Source organism: Mytilus californianus, unplaced genomic scaffold (assembly GCF_021869535.1).
Source record: "Mytilus californianus isolate M0D057914Y unplaced genomic scaffold, xbMytCali1.0.p SCAF_8, whole genome shotgun sequence".
NCBI classification, from domain to species: domain Eukaryota; kingdom Metazoa; phylum Mollusca; class Bivalvia; order Mytilida; family Mytilidae; genus Mytilus; species Mytilus californianus.
This window is the reverse complement of record NW_026262734.1, coordinates 16,679,173-16,703,117: the sequence shown is the minus strand read 5'-3', so window position 1 is coordinate 16,703,117 and position 23,945 is coordinate 16,679,173. Positions and strand designations below refer to the sequence as shown.

Genomic DNA, 23,945 nt, shown 5'->3' with positions numbered 1-23,945 from the left:
TACCTGGTATGTCCTGTAGGAGTTTGGATTACCTGGTATATCAGGTAGAAGTGTAATTTACCTGGTATGTCCTTTAGGAGTTAAATTTACCTGGTATATCATGTAGGAATTTGGTTTACCTGGTATATCCTGTAGAAGTTTAGTTTACCTGGTATATCCTGTAGGAATTTGGTTTACCTGGCATATCAGGTAGGAGTTTGGATTACCTGGTATATCAGGTAGGAGTTTGGTATGACTGGTATGTCCTGTAGGAGTTTGGTTTACCTGGTGTATCCTGTAGGAGTTTGGTATAACTGGTATGTCCTGTAGGAGTTTGGTTTACCTGGTATATCCTGTAGGAGTTTTGTTTACCTGGTATATCAGGTAGGAGTTTGGTTTACCTGGTATATCAGGTAGGAGTTTGGTTTACCTGGTATATCAGGTAGGAGTTTGGTTTACCTGGTATATCAGGTAGGAGTTTGGATTACCTGGTATATCAGGTAGGAGTTTGGAATAACTGGTATGTCCTGTAGGAGTTTGATTTACCTGGTATATCATGTAGGAGTTTGATTTACCTGGTATATCATGTAGGAGTTTGGTTTACATGGTATTTACTGTAGGAGTTTTTATTTACCTGGTATATCCTGTAGGAGTATGGTTACCTGGTATTCTGTAGGAGTTTGGTTTACCTGGTATATCCTGTAGGAGTTTGGATTACCTGGTGTATCCTGTAGGAGTTTGGTTTACCTGGTATATCATGTAGGAGTTTGGTATACCTGATATATCAGGTAGGAGTTTAGTTTACCTGGTATATCCTGTAGGAGTTTGGTTTACCTGGTGTATCCTGTAGGAGTTTGGTTTACCTGGTATGTCCTGTAGGAGTTTGGATTACCTGGTATATCAGGTAGGAGTTTGGTTTACCTGGTATGTCCTTTAGGAGTTAAATTTACCTGGTATATCATGTAGGAATTTGGTTTACCTGGTATATCCTGTAGAAGTTTAGTTAACCTGGTATATCCTGTAGGAATTTGGTTTACCTGGCATTTCCTGTAGGAGTTTAGTTTACCTGGTGTATCAGGTAGGAGTTTGGTTTACCTGGTGTATCAAGTAGGAGTTTGGTTTACCTGGTGTATCAGTTAAGGATTTGGTTTACCTGGTATGTCCTGTAGGTGTTTGGTTCACCTGGTATATCCTGTAGAAGTTTGGTTTACCTGGTTTATCAGGTATGAGTTTGGTTTACCTGGTATATCCTGTAGGAGTTTGATTTACCTGGTGTATCCTGTAGGAGTTTGGTTTACCTGGTATCCTGTAAGAGTTTGGTTTACCTGGTATCCTGTAGGAGTTTGGTGTACCTGGTATATCTTGATGAGAGTTACTCTCCTGAATGTAAATAGAAACATCTATCCCAAAGTCAATTGTACATGTAGTAGCATTTTTCAAGATGAAAGATTTCTCAAAAGCAGATATTCTAAACAAAATGTGTTAATAATAGGAAATATTGATTTTTGCAATTCTATTTCAGTACCCAAAATATAGGGTTATATTTAACTTTTCATTTATACAAAATTTTAAGTTACTTCTCTTGTTAATCAAATTTGCTGTAAAACATACATGTCTCCTCTCAGTTTAAAAAAAGAATTCTTATTTCTTCTGGGACAAGGAAAAATACAATATTTGACTTTGGTCTATAGAATATCTGAACTATTATGTGATACATATTTTCCATTGAGTTCAAAAGACAATAAACTTAAATGCCCGTTATGCTACATATAATGATTACAAATAGACCTAAGTAAAGTATGATAATATTAGTGAATGAAAAACACATATGCTTTCAAAACAAATGAGACCCAAATGCAATTGTCTTCAAAACAATAATTATTTCACCAGTGATCTGACACTCCCATGTTAGCAGATGAGCTTAAAGATCGATAATTAATTAAATTTTCGTTTAAAAAGCATCACCCATCAACCTATTCAGTTTGGTAGACACCTAATCATTAATAACAAATGATCTGAAAAAAATCAATGCTTATAAACTAGATTAAGATCATTTTTCAATGACTTTGTCCACTCAAATTAAATCTTGTGTTCAAAGACATGATAAATGTCTGATTTAGTAAAAAACTGTTGTTGTTTTATTGGTTGTTTTGATGGAAACCTGAGACAAACAGTTTGTTGAGATGAAAAAGATGTCAAAAGGTGCCTTGTGGTACAGATAAAGAGTTAAAAGGTTCAGTTTCCAAAGCTTTTATATAGAGGATGTCTGGAGAAGGCTTTTTGACACTTTGAATAATCAATATTTGGATCAGTTTTAATTTTACCAGAGTGTAATTTGTTTTGTTATATAACGAGATTTCCCTACAGCATTTGGTTTGCAAGATAGTGCTTTGTATAATTGGAAAACATCAAAGTGTAGTTTAAAAATGAGCATACAAAGGTCATTGTCATTTAAAAATGAGTTATTTGTTTTTCAATTGGTGAAATGTAATAGAAAGAATAAATTTCAGTAATCAGTTTTGTTAAGGCAATGAGAAGCTTAAAAAACTTTGAAATGTGATGAAAGAAGGATGAATTTAACAAAAAAATACCATATGCCAGAAGTATTGAATGACTTAATTATGATAAGGAGTCAATACAATTGTACTTTTTTAAAGGCTTGCAAATATGAAGATGTGGACCTATTTGTAATTTTCCATAATTTTGTTGTATTTATTAATTTCCTTTTTTTTAAATTAAAATAATGTTGCTTTTTGTATCACTTTTGTCACAGTATGCGAGACATAGGGATTACTATTAAGCAGGGATGTAAACAATTTGTATAAAGCTTTATATTTCAGAAAGCAGACGTCCTGGATGCTTCATACCTTGTATGCAGATACTTTATGTTACCAAATTTCTGTCTGTCATATATCCTTTGTCTTTGACCTCATTTTCACCATTCAGCGACTGCTTGAAAAAAAAATTTGAATTTCTCACTTATTATGAGTAATAGAATATTTACTATATTTGGTATATGGGTTCCTTGCAAGGACTACTTGACCATCAGACAGAGTAACTTGACCTTGACCTCATTATATGGATCAGTGATCAAGGTTAAAGCTGTGTGATTCAGTCTGTTTCTCAGAAACTATAAGCAGTAGGTCAACTATATGTGGTGTAATGATTGTAAGGGGTACATGTTTGTCTTTCAGGTATCATTTGACCTTGACCTCATTTTCATGGTTCATTTGTCAATGAAAAGTTTTTGTGTTTTGGTCTGTTTTTCAAGAAGTATATAAGCAGTAGGTCAACTATATTTGGTGTATGGAATGATTGTAAGGTATACACATCTGTGTGGTAGGTATAATCTGACCTTGACCTCATTTTCATGGTTCATTGCATTGGTCAATGTTATGTTTTTGTGTTTTGGTCTGTTTTTCAATTACCATTAGCAATAGGTCAACTATATTTTGTGTATGGAATAATTGCAGAGTTAAATGTCTGTCTGGCAGGATTTATCTGACCTTGACCTCATTTTCATGGATCTTAAAAATGTTAAGTCTATATGATACTTGAAGTAGAACCTTAATCTTTATCTAATTTCAGCTGGAAACAAAAAAAAACCACATCCATAAGTGTTTTCCTGTCTGTTTGTATTGATTCTGGACATAGGTTTTTGATAACTCTCAGCCTTTTGTCTGTTTCTATTGATTCTGGACATAGGTTTTTGATACCTCTCAGCCTTTTGTCTGTTTCTATTGATTCTGAACATAGGTTTTTGATACCTCTCAGCCTTTTGTCTGTTTGTATTGATTCTGGACATAAGTTTTTGATACCTCTCAGCCTTTTGTCTGTTTGTGTTGATTCTGGACATAGGTTTTTGATACTTCTCAGCCTTTTGTCTGTTTCTATTGATTCTGGACATAGGTTTTTGATACCTCTCAGCCTTTTGTCTATTTGTATTGATTCTGGACATAGGTTTTTGATACCTCTCAGCCTTTAGACTTTAGTACATTTGTCATTTTCTGTTTTACTTAATATAAGGGTCTTAATTCCCACCCTACATCACAAACTGTCTTATCAAATTTGTATTTTATTTTAGCTGAAAGAAAGCATTGAACTCTATTCTGTAGACACTAAAATAAATGGCAGAATTTTCTTGGCATGTTTCTGAAGCAACAAGTTAAAGTGTTACAAAAGCATGTGGAGATTACATAATGACGGTAATCATGTCAATTTTCTCTTTGTTTACACCAACAGCTGATTGTACTTGATTAAATAGCTTGTTTCTTCATTAAAAAGTAATCAATAAAAGTACAGCGAAAAATACATGTTGAATAAAGGTGAAGAAAACTTTTTTGACAGTGTGACAAAATAAATTAATGATTATTTATTTATTTGTATCAGTCTGTCAGTATTTAATAAATTGTGCCTTTATCATCAAAGAAGTAAGTAAATGGTTTGATGGTTAGACCAGAAAGCAGATTCCTCTCTGACTGTTTACCATGCAATGCAGAAATTTTGTTGCAAATTGAACATGTTTGTATTCTAGGCGATCTGGTTTGTTCATATACATCATTTATGAGGACAGAAGATATTCAATAGTGAAAATAAAACTGACAAGATTTGAGAAAGCTTAGGAAAGTTGATGCAGATTTTGGGTTTATAATGTCTTAGCTCTTAATTTTTGGATTTTCATATATTTCGTCCTTGAGCATCACTGAAGAGTGAAGTGACATTTATTGTTGAATTGCACATCTGGTGAAGAAAATTGGTACTGTTGATGTTATTATATATATGAATTTATCTACGTGAACCTTAGAATATTTGATTTAAAAGTCCTTCATTACTGCAGACCATTAACAATATACATGTATATACCAGGATCTGTACCAAATGTTCTCTGTTGAAATCTTCCAATCTATCATATTTAATAGTTACATATCTAATGTTTATTCCTATAGATAAACATTGAAATGTCAAAATACAAATTAATTCCCCCATTGAAGTTAATGTATTAGCCAATCAAATAATTATATTGTACAGATGTCTTGTAACTTTCGATAAATCATCCAGATATAAAAGAATAATTAACAGTAAACACCTGTGAAGATACTATTAGGGAAGATAGCCTGTGCTATTCATTTTTTATAAGTCTGTTTTTTTATGCTCCTTGTCCATTAATGTTTGTCCTTTTTAATTTCATGTTCTGACCAGAAATGTTGTGAAAAATACTAAAAAGTAAAATCACAAAAATACCGAACTCCGAGGAAAATTCAAAACGGAATGTCCGTAATCAAATGGCAAAATCAAAAGCTCAAACACATCAAACGAATGGAAAACAACTGTCATATTCCTGACTTGGTACAGGTATTTTCTTATGTAGAAAATGGTGGATTAAACCTGGTTTTATAGCTAGCTAATGTTCTTTTGTAATTCCATTGAAGTGTGTCATTGGTAAAGTTCAGGTTCTCAAATTATTTGTTTAGATAATAAAGTTATCCACATTTTATTATCCACAACCCTTTTATAGCTTACTATGTGAGAAGGATTTTTCTCATTGTTGTGGTCTGTACAGTGACCTGTAGCTGTAAACATCATTGTCTGTTGGTCTGTTGATGGACAGTTGTCTCATTGGCAATCATATCACATCATTTGTTTTAGCTCATCTGACCCGAAAGGGCCAAGTTACCTTTTCTCATCACTTAGCAACTGTCATCCCTCATCTCCTCTGAAACTATTAGGCCAATTGGAACCACTTGGCCATGATCATTATCTGGGTATCTTGTTTAATCAACATGACCAGCATGGCTATCAATAGCACATAGATTTTGTCTATTATAAGATAGAGTAAATCTGACAGGTGCAAAAATTTTCAAAATGTTGGGATCTGCTCCATCTGTCCATTCACACAAAAACTGTCACATGACTTCTTATTGGAGTTATTGCCCTTAAATGACAATTTTTACCAAAGAAATGTGAGACACTTGAAAAATTACATTCTCAGGTTAAAGTTGTGGTTAGGTTGTTTGCATGAAGTTATGTATGTCACATCAACTACTTAGTATGCATCTTTGTTTTAATGTGAGCTTTTAAAATCATATGCCAAATTATGGTTCTGACCCAGATTTTATGGTTCACTGAACATGGACAATGATTGTGTAATGGGATATGGTTTTACTATGGACACATGTTCTTGTCTGTTTTTATTAAATTTCTTGGTGGTAAACATTTAGGTCATTACTGAAGTGAACTCCTTAATACCATATGTTTGATGAATCTTCCTTCATGCATATGTTATTATATATTTTGCAGGATATTGTTAATTTGTAGATAATATTATAATAATTGGTTTCTAGTATTTCATGAAAACAGTTTGCACCTGTTTAGCAGTTATTCATCCAGTGAGTTATATAAAGAAATAATTTTTGTCATATCAGGAAATAACTAAAACATGTGTTATAAATTTGACCACCTGTTAAACCAAAACTTATTATGATAATGTATATATATATACTTGAATGTAAAATTAACAAAAAACGAAGGGATAATCTATTTGAAAATTGTTTACCTTCTCATAATATTATATCGACCTCTTACCCAAGAACAAAAAGTAAAAAAAATGCTAAACCCCTCTATCATGAAACATGTTTAAAATATTGGCCCATTTATAAAACAGTCATTAGAACTGAGGGCAAAAGTCTTATATTTTTTTCCTTGTGTTCATTTCTTTTAGAATTGCTATTTCTTTGCTATATTATGTTTATATGACAATAAAGATACATATAATAAGGTTATATGATAATTCTTTCTACTCTTGTTTTAACTTGACTATACCAGTTTACCATGAAGTATTGGAAAATGGGAGGTGTTCTATATAATACATCAGTCAACAACAAAACTCCTGCAGGCCAGCCCAAAAAGATATCTTGAAAAATGTAATTTTTTTTTATCCATAACCAACACCCTTTTAAGGGGAATTCTATGACAGCTATGAGATGCAGAATATTTGGGCCAACTAGATTGTGTCCAAAGCTGAACCATTCTTCAACTTCATACTTTGTTTGGCCTTTTAAACTTTTTTGATTTGAGCGTCACTGATGAGTCTTTTTTAGACAATGCACGTCTAGCGTACAATATTTCAATACTGGTATCTATGATGAGTTTATTTATTATACTGTTGTTTGTCTTTTAGTTGTTCTTTGTTTGGTTGTCATGACGTTATTGGTTTGTCATTGACGTGTGAGTTTGAATATCCCGTTCTCGATCCCGTTGGTATCTTTCGTCTTTCATTTATATGTTCACTCTAAACTATTTCATGTTTGATGTTATTTCTAAGCGTATTTAGATAGAAGATATTTGTAAGAATAAAATGAAAAAAGTGTCTCTGCTTTGGTTTGTATTAGTGTGAATACAGTTTGTCTTTTATTACTTCACAGTCACATTCATTACACCAAAGTTATAAAGAATGTTAAAAGAGAATCATTGAGCTTGTAGTGGATTTCTAATGAGTTTGTAATGAAGGTATTTACAAATAACTTCCCTGTAGTTACATCAAGATAATTTTGATGAATGGCTGTTATGACATAAAAAGAATATAATTTTTTATTTTGGAATTTATGAGATTTATTTTTAGCAATATCTGTATGAATTTATATTCATTGACAGACAGAAACATGTTAGTTTCAAATTAATTCAGTATCTGATACACATGTATTTTTAACATGTTTTTAAGTTTAGCTTTTCATAGCTTAAATATATAAATGATAAATGTTGATCAATATTATCATATCCTTTGTCCACACCAGGCTTAATACTGAATATAAATAAAAAGAGATGTGATGTATAAGTCAATGAGACAGACTAAAAATAACCAAAGGACATCTAGAGGTTAACATATGGTACCATCTCTAATAATAGACAGGTGTCTATACAATATATCTAAGTCTAGAAAAGGTGGTAATAGATTTAATAAGGTGACCTATAATTGTTTAGATCCACTTCAATTGAACTCTGGTGGCAATCATAGCAGCTTATATCCACTTCAATTGAAATCTGGTGGCAATCATATCACATCTCCTTATTTTTATATTGACACAGATAATCAAAGTGCAATGCCATCAACATCAAATGCCAAAATTGACAAAAACTTAAAAACTACTGACATTGTTCCTGACACAAGCATGGGTTAAAATAGTGTTTGAGATCTCAACCATCCCCCTGTTTAATCTCAATCAGTGGATTTAGAAAGGTATATCAGAGACTTTGCACTATGAATTCACAGATATATGCCATTTTGTAACATTTTTCTTAGCAATACACATGTAGCTTATTGATATATGACACACAAGAGATTGTGGTGTTTTTTTTTCAGGTCCCTAAAAACATAAACTTTCTTTCACTTCATTGAAAAAGCATGTGTAGAGCTAGCATATGGGATTGGAGGTGTGTACATAAGTCACCATATAAGAACCTTAGGTAACAGCTGGTTGATTTGTTAGTTGTTGGTTGGAATTAAGAAATTTGTATTTTTGTGAAATATCTAAATTTAAAATAAAATATAATTATTACTACTGTTAACTAACTTGATTATTCACAAGCCATTTGAGTTTTAATAGAAAAAAAACTGGAATATAAAGCATCACAAATATGTAAAACTTTGGTCCTCCCTTATATATAAAGCCTTAAAAATCACAAAATGAATAGCCACGAAGTTCGCTAGAAAGAACTTAATAGGAAATAAAATATCTGTGACAATAGGTTGGATTACAGTTTTCATCTGGTTAATTTGACAGATATTGGTGGCAATAAGAAACTTGTATTCTTGAGAAGTATTTGAATGGAAATGAAATATCAACTTTTACATCAAAACCATATGCTGTTAATTTAGAAATAAATGTAAGAATTAGTTTTTACAACTGGCTGGTTATCATTTAACTGTGCTAGATTAATGATTGTGATTTAAGATCATTTTAAAATAGAACATTTAACTGTGTTTACTAATCATATAGTGTCCTGGTAAAGATGAAATTTTGAAATAACACATTTTTTCTAGCATTTATAGCATCATATCCATTACACAATCTATAAGAAAATCATTTCAGATAGTATCAATTTTATGCAATACAGCATTGTGTTACCATGATGTTAAATCAGGAAAAATCTGCATTGCAAAAGTTGATAAAATGCAGTTTTCATGAATGAATACCCTATCTCATTTTCACACGACATTAATTAAAACAGCATTCAGTTTTGCATTTATAGAAAAATATATTTTATCAGAGTTGAATACCCTATCTCATTTTCACACGACATTAATTAAAACAGCATTCAGTTTTGCATTTATAGAAAAATATATTTTATCAGAGTTCTCAATAATTATTTGTTCAGAAGCTTTCACCCACAGTGCCAAAGAAAAACCACAGTAGTGCAGTAAATTTTTATTTAAGTTTTCTGCTCAAAACAGCAAAATAAAATTTGCATTTTTTTAAACTTTTTGCAATGAAGTAATGATGTCTGGACTCAACTGTCAGAATTTGCATTTTTTTTTTAAATTGCAAAGTAAGAATTGGAGATATTTATGAGTCCAGGACTCATGGACTCACCTTTAATGTGAGAGCCTTTTCGTCTTATTAAGCACACGAATGTTTTTAATTTCTTACATATATATGGATCATCAGCTATGGTCCATCTAATTGGTATGATTCAGCTTTTTTATGCCAATTTATCATAAACTTATTAAAGTTTAATGGGCTGAATAATTTTAATTTGTACAATCTTTTGTGAAATGTTGTTTGCTTTTGAACTACAAATTTCATTACTTTGATTAAAAAGTTGTGATTTATTGAATTCTATTATGTTGTAATTTAGAAACAATCTGAATTCTTGTTGCAGTTCCTTTAGATACTATCTTAAGAGAATTAATCTTTCAGTTTATTCTGCATTATGCTCTTTGGAATAACAAATTAGTCTTTAATCTTGCCAAATTAATTCTGTTACAGTACAGAATGCACACTCCATGAGTGCAACTAGATTCTGTAGTTTTTCACTCTATTCATTTTAGATATTATCTTATGTTCACCTACCATTTACCTTTTCATTATATATAGTGTAATCTGTCTGAACTGCTTTTGAACTCCAGATTTTGTTATGATTATACAGGTTGTTTGATATACTGTGTTATGATTATACAGGTTGTTTGATATACTGTGTTATGATTATACAGGTATTTGATATACTGTAGATTCAATAGTATTAGTGGGATACCATTTTTAGCTCACCGGGGCCCGAGGGCCCCATGTGAGCTTATGCCATCACTTGGCATCCGTCGTCGTCTGTCGTCGTCGTCTGTTGTCGTTGTCTGTCGTCGTAAACTATTTCAAAAATCTTCTCCTCTGAAACTACTGGGCCAAATACCTTCAAACTTTAACAAAATGTTCCTTAGGGTATCTAGTTTATAAATTGTATCCAAAGTTTTGATCCATGGACAAACATGGCTGCCATGGCTAAAAATAGAACATAGGGGTCAAATGCAGTTTTTGGCTTATATCTCAAAAACTAAAGCTTTTAGAGCAAATCTGACATGGGGTAAAATTGTTCAATTGGTCAAGATCTATCAGCTCTGAAATTTTCAGACGAATCGAACAACCCATTGTTGGGTTGCTGCCACCGAATTGGTAGTTTTAACAAAATTTTGCAGTTTTTTGTTATTATTTTGAATATTATTATAGATATATATAAACTGTAAGAAGCAATAATGTTCAGCAAAGTAAGATCTACAAAAAGGTTAATATGACCTTAATTGTCAATTGACCCCTTAAGGAGGTATTGCCATATAAAGACAATTTTACACAATTTGTTCATCAAGTTTGCTAACATTTAAAAATCTTCTCCTCTGAAAGTACTGGGCCAATTACCATCAAACTTTAACTAAATGTTCCTTAGGGTATCTTGTTTATAAATTGTATCCGAAGTTTGTATCCATCAACAAACATGGCCACCATGGCTAAAAATAGAACATAAGGGTCAAATGCAGTTTTTGGCTTATATCTCAAAAACTAAATCTTTTAGAGCAAATGTGACAGGGATAAATTGTTTAATTGGTCAAGATCTATCGGCCCTGAAATTTTCAGATGAATCGAACAACCCATTGTTGGGTTGCTGCCACGGAATTGGTAGTTTAAACAAAATTTTGCAGTTTTTATACGACCGCAAAAATTAAAAATTTTTTGGTCGTATATTGGTATGACGTTGGCGTCGTCGTCGTCCGGCGTCGTCGTCGTCGTCGTCGTCGTCTGGCGTCGTCCGGCGTCGTCCGAAGACACATTGGTTTTCGCACTCTAACTTTAGTTTAAGTGAATGGATCTCCATGAAATTTTACCATAAGGTTCAATACCACGAAAGGAAGGTTGGGATTGATTTTGGGGGTTATGGTACCAACAGTTAAGGAATTAGGGGCCAAAAAGGGGCCAAAAATAAGTATTTTTGTAACTTCCAGACAATAACTTGTGTGTAAGTGTATGGATCTCTCTGACATTGTACCACAAGGTTCCATATCACAAAGGAAAGGCTGTAATTGATTTTGGGGGTAATTGCCTCAAAATTTTAGGAATTAGGGGCCAAAAAAGGGGCAAAAAACAAGCATTTTTCTAGTTTCATGACAATAACTTGTGTGTAAGTGTTTGGATATTTCTGAAATTGTACTACAAGGTTCCATATCACAAAGGGAAAGCTGGAATTGAGTTTGGGGGTAATTGCCCGAAACATTTAGGAATTGGGGGCCAAAAAGGGGCCAAAAATAAGCATTTTTCTAGTTTCCAGACAATAACTTGTGTTCAAGTGTATGGATCTCTCTGAAATTGTACTGCAAGGTACTATCACAAAGGGAAGGCTGGGATTGAGTTTGGGGGTGATGAATCATAAGGGGGTTCAAAAAATTTGGGGGGGGATTTTTTTTTTTTCTTTTTTTTTCTTTTTTTCCTTTTTTTTTTCTTTTAAAATTTTCCATTTTAAGTTGGTTATTTCTGATTAATATTTAAAAGCAAATAATAATGATATGGTAGGAGATACACACCAAACAGGATGTGTAAATTATTATCTGTATTGTGCAATAGCAAGAAATTTTCAATTGCACAGTATTGCACAATAGCAAGAAATCTTCAATTGCACAGTATTGCGCAATAGCAAGAAATCTTCAATTGCACAGTATTGCGCAATAGCAAGAAATATCCAATAGCACAATATTGCGCAATAGCAAGAAATTGTCAATTGCACAGTATTGCGCAATAGCAAGAAATATTCAATTGCACAGTATTGTGCAAAAGAAGATACTTCGTATAAATTGCTTATTTCTTGATCAATTTCAATGGGGTTTTATTCTTGAATTCTTGGGGTTCTTTAATATGCTGAATCTAACCGTGTATTAAGTTTTTGGATTTTGGGCCCTTTTTAAATTGGTCCACATTGAGGTCCAAAGGGTCCAAAATTTAACTTTGTTTGATTTCATCAAAAATTGAATTATTGGGGTTCTTTGATATGCTGAGTCTAACCGTGTATTTGTTTAGATTCTTAATTTTTGGTTCCGTTTTCAAATTGGTCTACATTAAGGTCCAAAGGGTCCAAAATTAAACTTAGTTTGATTTTAACAAAAATTGAATTTTTAGGGTTCTTTGATATGCTGAATCTAAACATGTATTTAGATTTTTGATTATGGGCCCAGTTTTCAAGTTGGTCCAAATCGGGGTCCAAAATTAAACTTTGTTTGATTTCAACAAAAATTGAATATATGGGGTTCTTTGATATGCTGAATCTAACCATGTATTTAGATTTTTGATTTTTGGGCCCTGTTATCAACTTTGTCCACATTGAGGTCAAAAGGGTCCAAAATTTAACATTGTTTGATTTCATCAAAAATTGAATTATTGGGGTTCTTTGATATGCCGAATCTAACCGTGTATTTAGATTCTTAATTTTTGGTTCCGTTTTCAAATTGGTCTACATTAAGGTCCAAAGGGTCCAAAATTAAACTTAGTTTGATTTTAACAAAAATTGAATTTTTAGGGTTCTTTGATATGCTGAATCTAAACATGTATTTAGATTTTTGATTATGGGCCCAGTTTTCAAGTTGGTCCAAATCGGGGTCCAAAATTAAACTTTGTTTGATTTCATCAAAAATTGAATTCTTGGGGTTCTTTGATATGCTGAATCTAACCATGTATTTAGATTTTGGATATTGGACCATAATAGGTGAATGTCCAATTTAAAATTTTTAAGTTCTTAGACCACATTCATTCTGTGTCAGAAACCTATGCTGTGTCAAATATTTAATCACAATCCAAATGCAGAGCTGTATCAAGCTTGAATGTTGTGTCCATACTTGCCCCAACTGTTCAGGGTTCGACCTCTGCGGTCGTATCAAGCTGCGCCCTGCGGAGCATTTTATTTGTTATTATTTTGAATATTATTATAGATATATATAAACTGTAAGCAGCAATAATGTTCAGCAAAGTAAGATCTACAAAAAAGTTAATGTGACCATAATTGTCAATTGACCCCTTAAGGAGTTATTGCCCTTTAAAGACAATTTTACACAATTTGTTCATGAAGTTTGCAAACATTTAAAAATCTTCTCCTCTGAAAGTACTGTGCCAAATACCTTCAAACTTTAACTAAATGTTCCTTAGGGTATCTTGTTTCTTAATTGTATCCTAAGTTTGTATCCATCGACAAACATGGCCGCCATGGCTAAAAATAGAACATAAGGGTCAAATGCAGTTTTTGGCTTATATCTCAAAAACTAAATCTTTTAGAGCAAATGTGACATCGGGTAAATAGTTTAATTGGTCAAGATCTGTTGGCCCTGAAATTATCAGACGAATCGAATAACCCATTGTTGGGTTGCTGCCACCGAATTGGTAGTTTTAACAAAATTTTGCAGTTTTTTGTTATTATTTTGAATATTATTATAGATATATATAAACTGTAAGAAGCAATAATGTTCAGCAAAGTAAGATCTACAAAAAAGTTAATATGACCAAAATTGTCAATTGACCCCTTAAGGAGTTATTGCCCTTTAAAGACAATTTTACACAATTTGTTCATCAAGTTTGCTAACATTTAAAAATCTTCTCCTCTGAAATACAGGTGAGCGATTCAGGCTCTTGAGAGCCTCTTGTTCGTGGATTTCATTAGTACAGATTAACCAAGATTTGCAATGTTTAACAAAAATACACATTTCCTATAGGCTTGTATGCAGACTTTGGCAAAACCATGAAATCAAATATCCCAGAAAATACAATTTTTCCTCAATCCATGAAAATTGGAAAGCACACAAATAAATGAATCCACAGTATTTAGAGTTTGTAACGATGCAAAAGTTAAGTTTAAACAGGATTCTGGTTAATTACCTCTCTGGACCACCTGAGTTCACCCCCTGATTTTTGGTGGGGATCCTATTGCTCAGTCTTTAGTTTTCTATGTTGTGTTTTGTATACTGTTGTTTCTCTTTTGGACTTTTCCTTATTTTTTTGCCATGGCATTTTCTGTTTATTTTTTACTTATGAGTTTGAATGTCCCTTTTGTATCTTTCGCCTCTCTTTTAGTGTATGATTTACACTGTTTTTAGTATCATACAAATGTGTAAACAGTGCATATACTGGAATGTTGAGGACGGACCAATTACTTATAACCATATTTTCCCATTGATCTCCTTAACCAATCAGAAAACCAAGAAAAGTATCAATAAATACACTTATGTGGGGTAGTTCATTGTTAGAGGGTCATAAAGAGAGGGTATTGTGTATGAACGAACACTAAAAAAGCCATTAATACTTATAATTCTGAAGCCTATTAGGGTTTTCATTTTTATTGTTTTTATAGCTTTTAAGGACAAAGCAGTAGATTCAAACAATTCCTGAAATCAAGAGGTTTAAGTTTTTCTCCTTTGAATTGTTTTACAATTTGTCATTTCTGGGAATTTTATAGTTTACTATATAGTAAGGATTTCCCACAGTGTTGAAAGTTGTACGGTGTCATTTATATCTTCCATTTATGGATAGTAATGGATCATTGGCAATCATACTTCATCTCCTTATTTTTATACTGAATGTAATGGTATAATGGCCTTATTTTTTTAACATTATATATTCATGTTGCATTTTTTACACTCATGCAGAACATATGGTTGTTATATATCCTTTTGTCTTTTGTGGACAGTTGTCTCATTGGCCGATTGGTCGATTCAATACCACAACTCCTTATTTTTCAACCAAATGTAAAGGTGTACTGGACTTATTTCTTCTATAGTAGATTCATGTTGCATTTTAGCACTCATGCAGAATAGATATATATCCTTATGTCTTTTGTGGACAGTTGTCTCATTGGCCGATTCAATACCACATCTCCTTATTTTTAAACCAAATGTAAAGGTGTACTGGACTTATTTCTTCTATCAATAGATTCATTTTGCATTTTAGCACTCATGCAGAATAGATATATATCCTTATGTCTTGTGTGGACAGTTGTTTCATTGGCCGATTCAAAACCACATCTCCTTATTTTTATACCGAATGTAAAGGTGTACTGGACTTATTTCTTCTATCAATAGATTCATTTTGCATTTTAGCACTCATGCAGAAAAGATATATATCCTTATGTCTTTTGTGGACAGTTGTCTCATTGGCCGATTCAATACCACATCTCCTTATTTTTAAACCAAATGAAAAGGTGTACTGGATTTATTTCTTCTATAATAGATTCATGTTGCATTTTAGCACTCATGCAGAAAAGATATATATCCTTATGTCTTTTGTGGACAGTTGTCTCATTAGCCGATTCAATACCACATCTCCTTATTTTTAAACCAAATGTAAAGGTGTACTGGACTGATTTCTTCTATCAATAGATTCATGTTGCATTTTAGCACTCATGCAGAATAATTATATATCCTTATGTCTTTTGTGGACAGTTGTCTCATTGGCTGATTCAATACCACATCTCTTTATTTTTAAACCAAATGTAAAGGTGTACTGGACTTATTTCTTCTATAATAGATTCATGTTGCATTTAAAAACTCATGCAGAATAGATATATATCCTTATGTCTTTTGTGGACAGTTGTCTCATTAGCCGATTCAATACCACATCTCCTTATTTTTAAACCAAATGTAAAGGTGTACTGGACTTATTTCTTCTATCAATAGATTCATGTTGCATTTTAGCACTCATGCAGAATAGATATATATCCTTATGTCTTTTGTGGACAGTTGTCTCATTGGCCGATTCAATACCACATCTCCTTATTTTTAAACCAAATGTAAAGGTGTACTGGACTTATTTCTTCTATCAATAGATTCATTTTGCATTTTAGCACTCATGCAGAATAGATATATATCCTTATGTCTTGTGTGGACAGTTGTCTCATTGGCCAATTCAAAACCACATCTCCTTATTTTTATACCGAATGTAAAGGTGTACTGGACTTATTTCTTCTATCAATAGATTCATTTTGCATTTTAGCACTCATGCAGAATAGATATATATCCTTATGTCTTTTGTGGACAGTTGTCTCATTGGCCGATTCAATACCACATCTCCTTATTTTTAAACCAAATGTAAAGGTGTACTGGATTTATTTCTTCTATAATAGATTCATGTTGCATTTTAGCACTCGTGCAGAATAAATATATATCCTTATGTCTTTTGTGGACAGTTGTCTCATTGGCCGATTCAATTCCACATCTCCTTATTTTTAAACCAAATGTAAAGGTGTACTGGACTTATTTCTTCTACGGTATAATAGATTCATGTTGCATTTTAGCACTCATGCAGAATAGATATATATCCTTATGTCTTTTGTGGACAGTTGTCTCATTGGCTGATTCAATACCACATCTCTTTATTTTTAAACCAAATGTAAAGGTGTACTGGACTTATTTCTTCTATAATAGATTCATGTTGCATTTTAGAACTCATGCAGAATAGATATATATCCTTATGTCTTTTGTGGACAGTTGTCTCATTGGCCGATTCAATACCACATCTCCTTATTTTTAAACCAAATGTAAAGGTGTACTGGACTTATTTCTTCTATCAATAGATTCATGTTGCATTTTAGCACTCATGCAGAATAGATATATATCCTTATGTCTTTTGTGGACAGTTGTCTCATTGGCCGATTCAATACCACATCTCCTTATTTTTAAACCAAATGTAAAGGTGTACTGGACTTATTTCTTCTATAATAGATTCATGTTGCATTTTAGCACTCATGCAGAATAGATATATATCCTTATGTCTTTTGTGGACAGTTGTCTCATTGGCCGATTCAATACCACATCTCCTTATTTTTAAACCAAATGTAAAGGTGTACTGGACTTATTTCTTCTATAATAGATTCATGTTGCATTTTAGCACTCATGCAGAATAAATATATATCCTTATGTCTTTTGTGGACAGTTGTCTCATTGGCCGATTCAATACCACATCTCCTTATTTTTAAACCAAATGTAAAGGTGTACTGGACTTATTTCTTCTATCAATAGATTCATGTTGCATTTTAGCACTCATGCAGAATAGATATATATCCTTATGTCTTTTGTGGACAGTTGTCTCATTGGCCGATTCAATACCACATCTCCTTATTTTTAAACCAAATGTAAAGGTGTACTGGACTTATTTCTTCTATAATAGATTCATGTTGCATTTTAGCACTCATGCAGAATAAATATATATCCTTATGTCTTTTGTGGACAGTTGTCTCATTGGCCGATTCAATACCACATCTCCTTATTTTTAAACCAAATGTAAAGGTGTACTGGACTTATTTCTTCTATAATAGATTCATGTTGCATTTTAGCACTCATGTAGAATAGATATATATCCTTATGTCTTTTGTGGACAGTTGTCTCATTGGCCGATTCAATACCACATCTCCTTATTTTTAAACCAAATGTAAAGGTGTACTGGACTTATTTCTTCTATAATAGATTCATGTTGCATTTTAGAACTCATGCAGAATAAATATATATCCTTATGTCTTTTGTGGACAGTTGTCTCATTGGCTGATTCAATACCACATCTCCTTATTTTTAAACCAAATGTAAAGGTGTACTGGACTTATTTCTTCTATCAATAGATTCATGTTGCATTTTAGCACTCATGCAGAATAGATATATATCCTTATGTCTTTTGTGGACAGTTGTCTCATTGGCCGATTCAATACCACATCTCCTTATTTTTAAACCAAATGTAAAGGTGTACTGGACTTATTTCTTCTATAATAGATTCATGTTGCATTTTAGAACTCATGCAGAATAGATATATATCCTTATGTCTTTTGTGGACAGTTGTCTCATTGGCCGATTCAATACCACATCTCCTTATTTTTAAACCAAATGTAAAGGTGTACTGGACTTATTTCTTCTATCAATAGATTCATGTTGCATTTTAGCACTCATGCAGAATAGATATATATCCTTATGTCTTTTGTGGACAGTTGTCTCATTGGCCGATTCAATACCACATCTCCTTATTTTTAAACCAAATGTAAAGGTGTACTGGACTTATTTCTTCTATAATAGATTCATGTTGCATTTTAGCACTCATGCAGAATAAATATATATCCTTATGTCTTTTGTGGACAGTTGTCTCATTGGCCGATTCAATACCACATCTCCTTATTTTTAAACCAAATGTAAAGGTGTACTGGACTTATTTCTTCTATAATAGATTCATGTTGCATTTTAGCACTCATGTAGAATAGATATATATCCTTATGTCTTTTGTGGACAGTTGTCTCATTGGCCGATTCAATACCACATCTCCTTATTTTTAAACCAAATGTAAAGGTGTACTGGACTTATTTCTTCTATAATAGATTCATGTTGCATTTTAGAACTCATGCAGAATAGATATATATCCTTATGTCTTTTGTGGACAGTTGTCTCATTGGCTGATTCAATACCACATCTCCTTATTTTTAAACCAAATGTAAAGGTGTACTGGACTTATTTCTTCTATCAATAGATTCATGTTGCATTTTAGCACTCATGCAGAATAGATATATATCCTTATGTCTTTTGTGGACAGTTGTCTCATTGGCCGATTCAATACCACATCTCCTTATTTTTAAACCAAATGTAAAGGTGTACTGGACTTATTTCTTCTATAATAGATTCATGTTGCATTTTAGCACTCATGTAGAATAGATATATAACCTTATGTCTTTTGTGGACAGTTGACCCATTGGCCGATTCATACCACATCTCCTTATTTTTAAACCGAATGTAAAGGTGTACTGGACTTATTTCTTCAACAATAGATTCATGTTGCATTTTAGCACTCATGCAGAATAGATATATATCCTTTCATCCTCTTCACTCTTTACCTTTGATCCTCTGTCTGATCTTTGGGATTCATGATTGTTTATTTATCAAACAAATTAGTATTGATTTAATAGATGTATATTTGTTTATTTCTTACAGATTAACAAACATCTCTCACATCATGTCCTGTTCTATCTTGCCAGATTCTAACAGAATTCTATCAATCTGTCTATACTACATTATACGTGAGAAAAAAGAAGAGTAAAAACTATAGGTATTGTTTGAAGTGACATGTGTCAGGATAGATATAAGTAATTACTATAGAAATATGTGTGTAGGTAGAAACATTATATACAACAACTGCATTATTGGTATTTCCCATACATTTGTTCAAGTTTAATGTCCTATGAACATTGCTGTGGTGTCTGTTGAAAGATTTGGTTTTTGTGGATAATTCTGTCTTTATAATACATCATATTTGTGCATAAAACTTGTAATATGCATTTTAGTCATATGATTTTCTGAAACTCTTAGCATCAAATCTGCAGTGAATGCCGTATGCATAATTCCAGATATAACATCAATTAATCAATCATCATGACTGTTAAGGATGCTCGCTACTCTGTTTCAAAATAGCAAGCTTTTTAAAAGATTGTTACAAATTGATAGTAAATAAATAAAGGAACTGAATAAGCAGAAAAAAATGAAGGGTCCGTGTGCTTGTTTTCGAGATATAAGCCATTTAAAATTTGGAGGTAAATGATTCTCTCTAGATTTTTCATACATTTAACATTGGCACCCTTTTCCATTCAAAAACTATGAAAAAATAACAAGGATTTTATAAGATTTTCAAATATGGCTTTTGAAACTATATTTAATAACATTATGAAAAGAAAAGTAGTGGTTAGCGGACAAAATTTTTGAATGGCACTACATGAATAAAACCAGAGGATTCCGAATATCTGGGAAAAATTCAAAAACAAGAGGAGTGAACTTCCTTAATCTGTACAACAGCTCTTTTTGTTTAAGAATAATACATAAAAGGAATAACAGAAGATACTTATAATAATGCAGAGTACAACGGACCACATGAGGAGTCAGGACCTGCAAACAAGCTTTATAGTCATAGTGGATAATCCTTGTCTAGTAAACATAAAGACAAAAATTGTTTAAATTTTTCACACAAATGACAGAAATTAAATACTTTTCTATAAAAAGATTTTTTTTTTATATTTGGAATACATTCCTGTCTTTAGTTAAAGCCAAGCTGCTGCATGATTTACATTTAAATTAGTTTTTACAAAGTCAATATCCTATCGTTAGAGAATCAGCTTGTACAGAATAAATCAAATTCATATTAACAGTGAAAAATGTATACTCATTACATAACTAAGTTTTTTAAAAAATTAATCGTTGAAAGAATTGATAAGGAAATCCAGTTGTTTTTTTGTCAAGGCAATAAAATTGCATTAAATTTTTGACAGCTGTTTTGTTGCAGTTTTATTTATCAAATTTTGTCAAATTCTACATAGAAATTTGAAATTATAAATGACAAATGTAGGTCTTTTTATGAATATTCCATGAGCATCTTATTTATTTGTGAATGGTTAATTTGAAAGAAGGAAAAAAGAAGAAATTTTATCATGGAGAATTTATTTTTCCAATGTTTTTTGTTATTTTGTGACATAAAATGCTTCAGATATGTGTTGATAAAATCAGATTTAGGGGACAAATCTTTCTTTGAAGTAATTGAAGACTCAAGACTTATTGAAATGAAAATGAAAGGCAATTAAGAATAACTTAAATTTGTTTCCTTGTTTATTTAAGTCTACTTTACATGTTGTTTTTTCTCTGTTGTCAAAAAGATTGACTGTATAACCTGTAAACAAAATTCTTAACACACACATAAAGAAACGTAAAAGCATAGGAACATTATTTTTATTGTGAACCAAATGAAACTTTTCCACAGAGTCATATCCTTTTGGTCAAGGTATTTAAACTTTTGTCAGTTCTATTTTTCCATTGAATAAATACAATAGCTATTGTTCTCTGTGTAGTTTATTCACTGGGACCTTTAAATTTCGTCTAAGAGAAATCCATCACTCATTGATTAGTTTACCAGAGTAAAAAAAATATCTTCTAAATAGATGAAAATACATGTTTCATCTCACAAAACTGCATGTGATGTTGTATTTATTCAATATCAATTATAAATTTTCAATCTGTTCAATGAAAACACGGATTCAAACATTAAAAGTTGATTTCTGACCAAGTTTTTTAACATTGTTCCTATTGAAACTTGTTTATTTTGTATGTTTTACAAATAAAAACTGGAAAATGACGATGTATAAATTTAGGCCTTCTTAAATGTGTGCTTAAACAAAATCTGCTTAAATCAGTGTTTATATTAAACGGATTGAAAATATTTTATTGATATCGAATAAATACAACATCACATGCAGTTTTTTTAGTTGAAACATGTATTGTCATCTATTTAGAAGATAATTATTTTATTCAGGTAAATTAATCAATGAGTGATGGATTTCTCTTAAAAGAAATTTAAAGGTCACAGTGAATAAACTACACAGAGAACAATAGCTATTGTATTTATTCAATGGGACAACAGAACAGACAAAAGTTTAAATACCTTGACCAAGAGGAGATGACTGTGGAAAAGTTTCATTTGGTTCACAATAATTCTGTTCTTCATTTCCAAGTCTTTATGAGGCCTACTACACTAAGTAAATACTACTTCTTACTGCAATAGATAAACCAAAAGCTGCATTCATATTTATTGAAAATTGAAAATAAAAATTATATAAAAATTAAGAATGAAGATAACACATTTAGCCAAAACAGTAATGAGCCAATCTTTGATTGTTTTACTTAGATTTATATACAACTTTTATAGACTTGGGAGGTTTAGAACTTTACATATAGCATAGACATCTGTCTATTGTTCAGTCTTAGTCTCTATGTATTTTAGTTATTTTTGTTGTTTGGTTGCTGTCTCTTATGGCAGATCCCCCATACATTCAAGTAAAACAGGAAAATACCAAAATCTAGTTTGAATTTAATAGGCTTTTTTTTAATAACAGCAAAGTCTTTCGTTGTGGTTGTTTTACCTAAAACTTAATTTCTTGGGTTTTTTTCAAAAAGAAAGTTTTTATTTTTGCATGATGCTGTTAAAAATCTCAAAATTTAGTCGGGGAATTTTGATCGAAACAAAACATATTGACACTACAATCTGTTATCCAAAGCTTGGCATGCTATAACAGTCCTTGAGTAGAGATAATCAGACTTGGCACCAGAACATCTAGATGAGATTACCATGATAGTTGTTTGTAGGTAAATTTTGACAATTTGTTGGTTTTCCTGATGAATAATGCTCATCTTTCATTCATGAAAAATAATGATGAAATAAAGTTACATATTGTTTGTTTCAATTTGTTCATTAAAATTTTATTTTTAAAACACAGATTTAAATTCTACAGTATATTTGTCTTATTGTTTCTATTCATAGAAATAAGCACCAGTTATGATATCCATTTTGGATTATTTTACAATCTGTCTTTGGAATTAGGGAAGGTAATAGATGTGGTTGAGATATGTTACCATAACGTCATCTTATTTTTCCTTGATCCTGACATCTATGAATGTGACTTGTCACCAAATTTGTACTTTCCATATAAATAACATAGAGGAACAGGATCTACTTACCCTTCCAGAGCACATTAGATCACTCCCAGTTGTGTTGGCCAATAACGGAATATGACCTGCTTACCCTTACAGGGCATCTTAGATCACCCCTGATTTGTAGGCCACTAGAGAATCTGATCTGCTTACCCTTCTAGAGCACCTTAGATCACTCCCAGTTTTGTTGGCCACAAGAATAATATGACCTGCTTACCCTTCCAGGGCACGTTAGATCACCTCCCGTTTTGTAGGCCACTAGAGGAATATGATCTGCTTACCCTTCCAGGGCACATTAGATCACCCCTGATTTTTTGGCCACTAGAGGAATATGATCTGCTTACCTTCCATAGCACCTTAGATCACCCCCAGTTTTGTTGGCCATTAGAGGAACAGGATCTGCTTACCCTTCCAGAGTACCTTAGATCACTCCCAGTTTCATTGGCCACTAGAGGAACAGGATCTGCTTACCCTTCAAAAGCATCTTAGATCACCCCCTGATTTATTGGCCACTAGAGGAACAGGATCTGCTTACCCTTCCAGAGCACTTTAGATCATCACCAGATTTGTTGTGGATGGTGTTGCTCAGTCTTTAGTAGAGGAACAGGATGTGTTTACCCTTCCAGAGCACCTTAGATCACTCCCAGTTTTGTTGTGGATGGTGTTGCTCAGTCTTTAGTAGAGGAACAGGATGTGCTTACCCTTCCAGAGCACCTTAGATCACTCCCAGTTTTGTTGTGGATGTTGTTGCTCAGTCTTTAGTAGAGGAACAGGATGTGCTTACCCTTCCAGAGCACCTTAGATCACTCCCAGTTTTGTTGTGGATGGTGTTGCTCAGTCTTTAGTAGAGGAACAGGATCTGCTTACCCTTCCAGAGCACGTAAGATCACTCCCAGTTTTGTTGTGGATGTTGTTGCTCAGTCTTTAGTACAGGAACAGGATCTGCTTACCCTTCCAGAGCACCTTAGAT

At 32.4% G+C, this 23,945-nt stretch overlaps 1 protein-coding gene across 1 annotated transcript in view; it reads left to right on the top strand.

Moving 5' to 3' along the window:
• Positions 1-23,945, top strand: part of LOC127710467 (protein MTO1 homolog, mitochondrial-like) — a 112,856-nt gene that overhangs the window by 33,460 nt on the left and 55,451 nt on the right. The gene's annotated exons all lie outside the window — the stretch shown is intronic.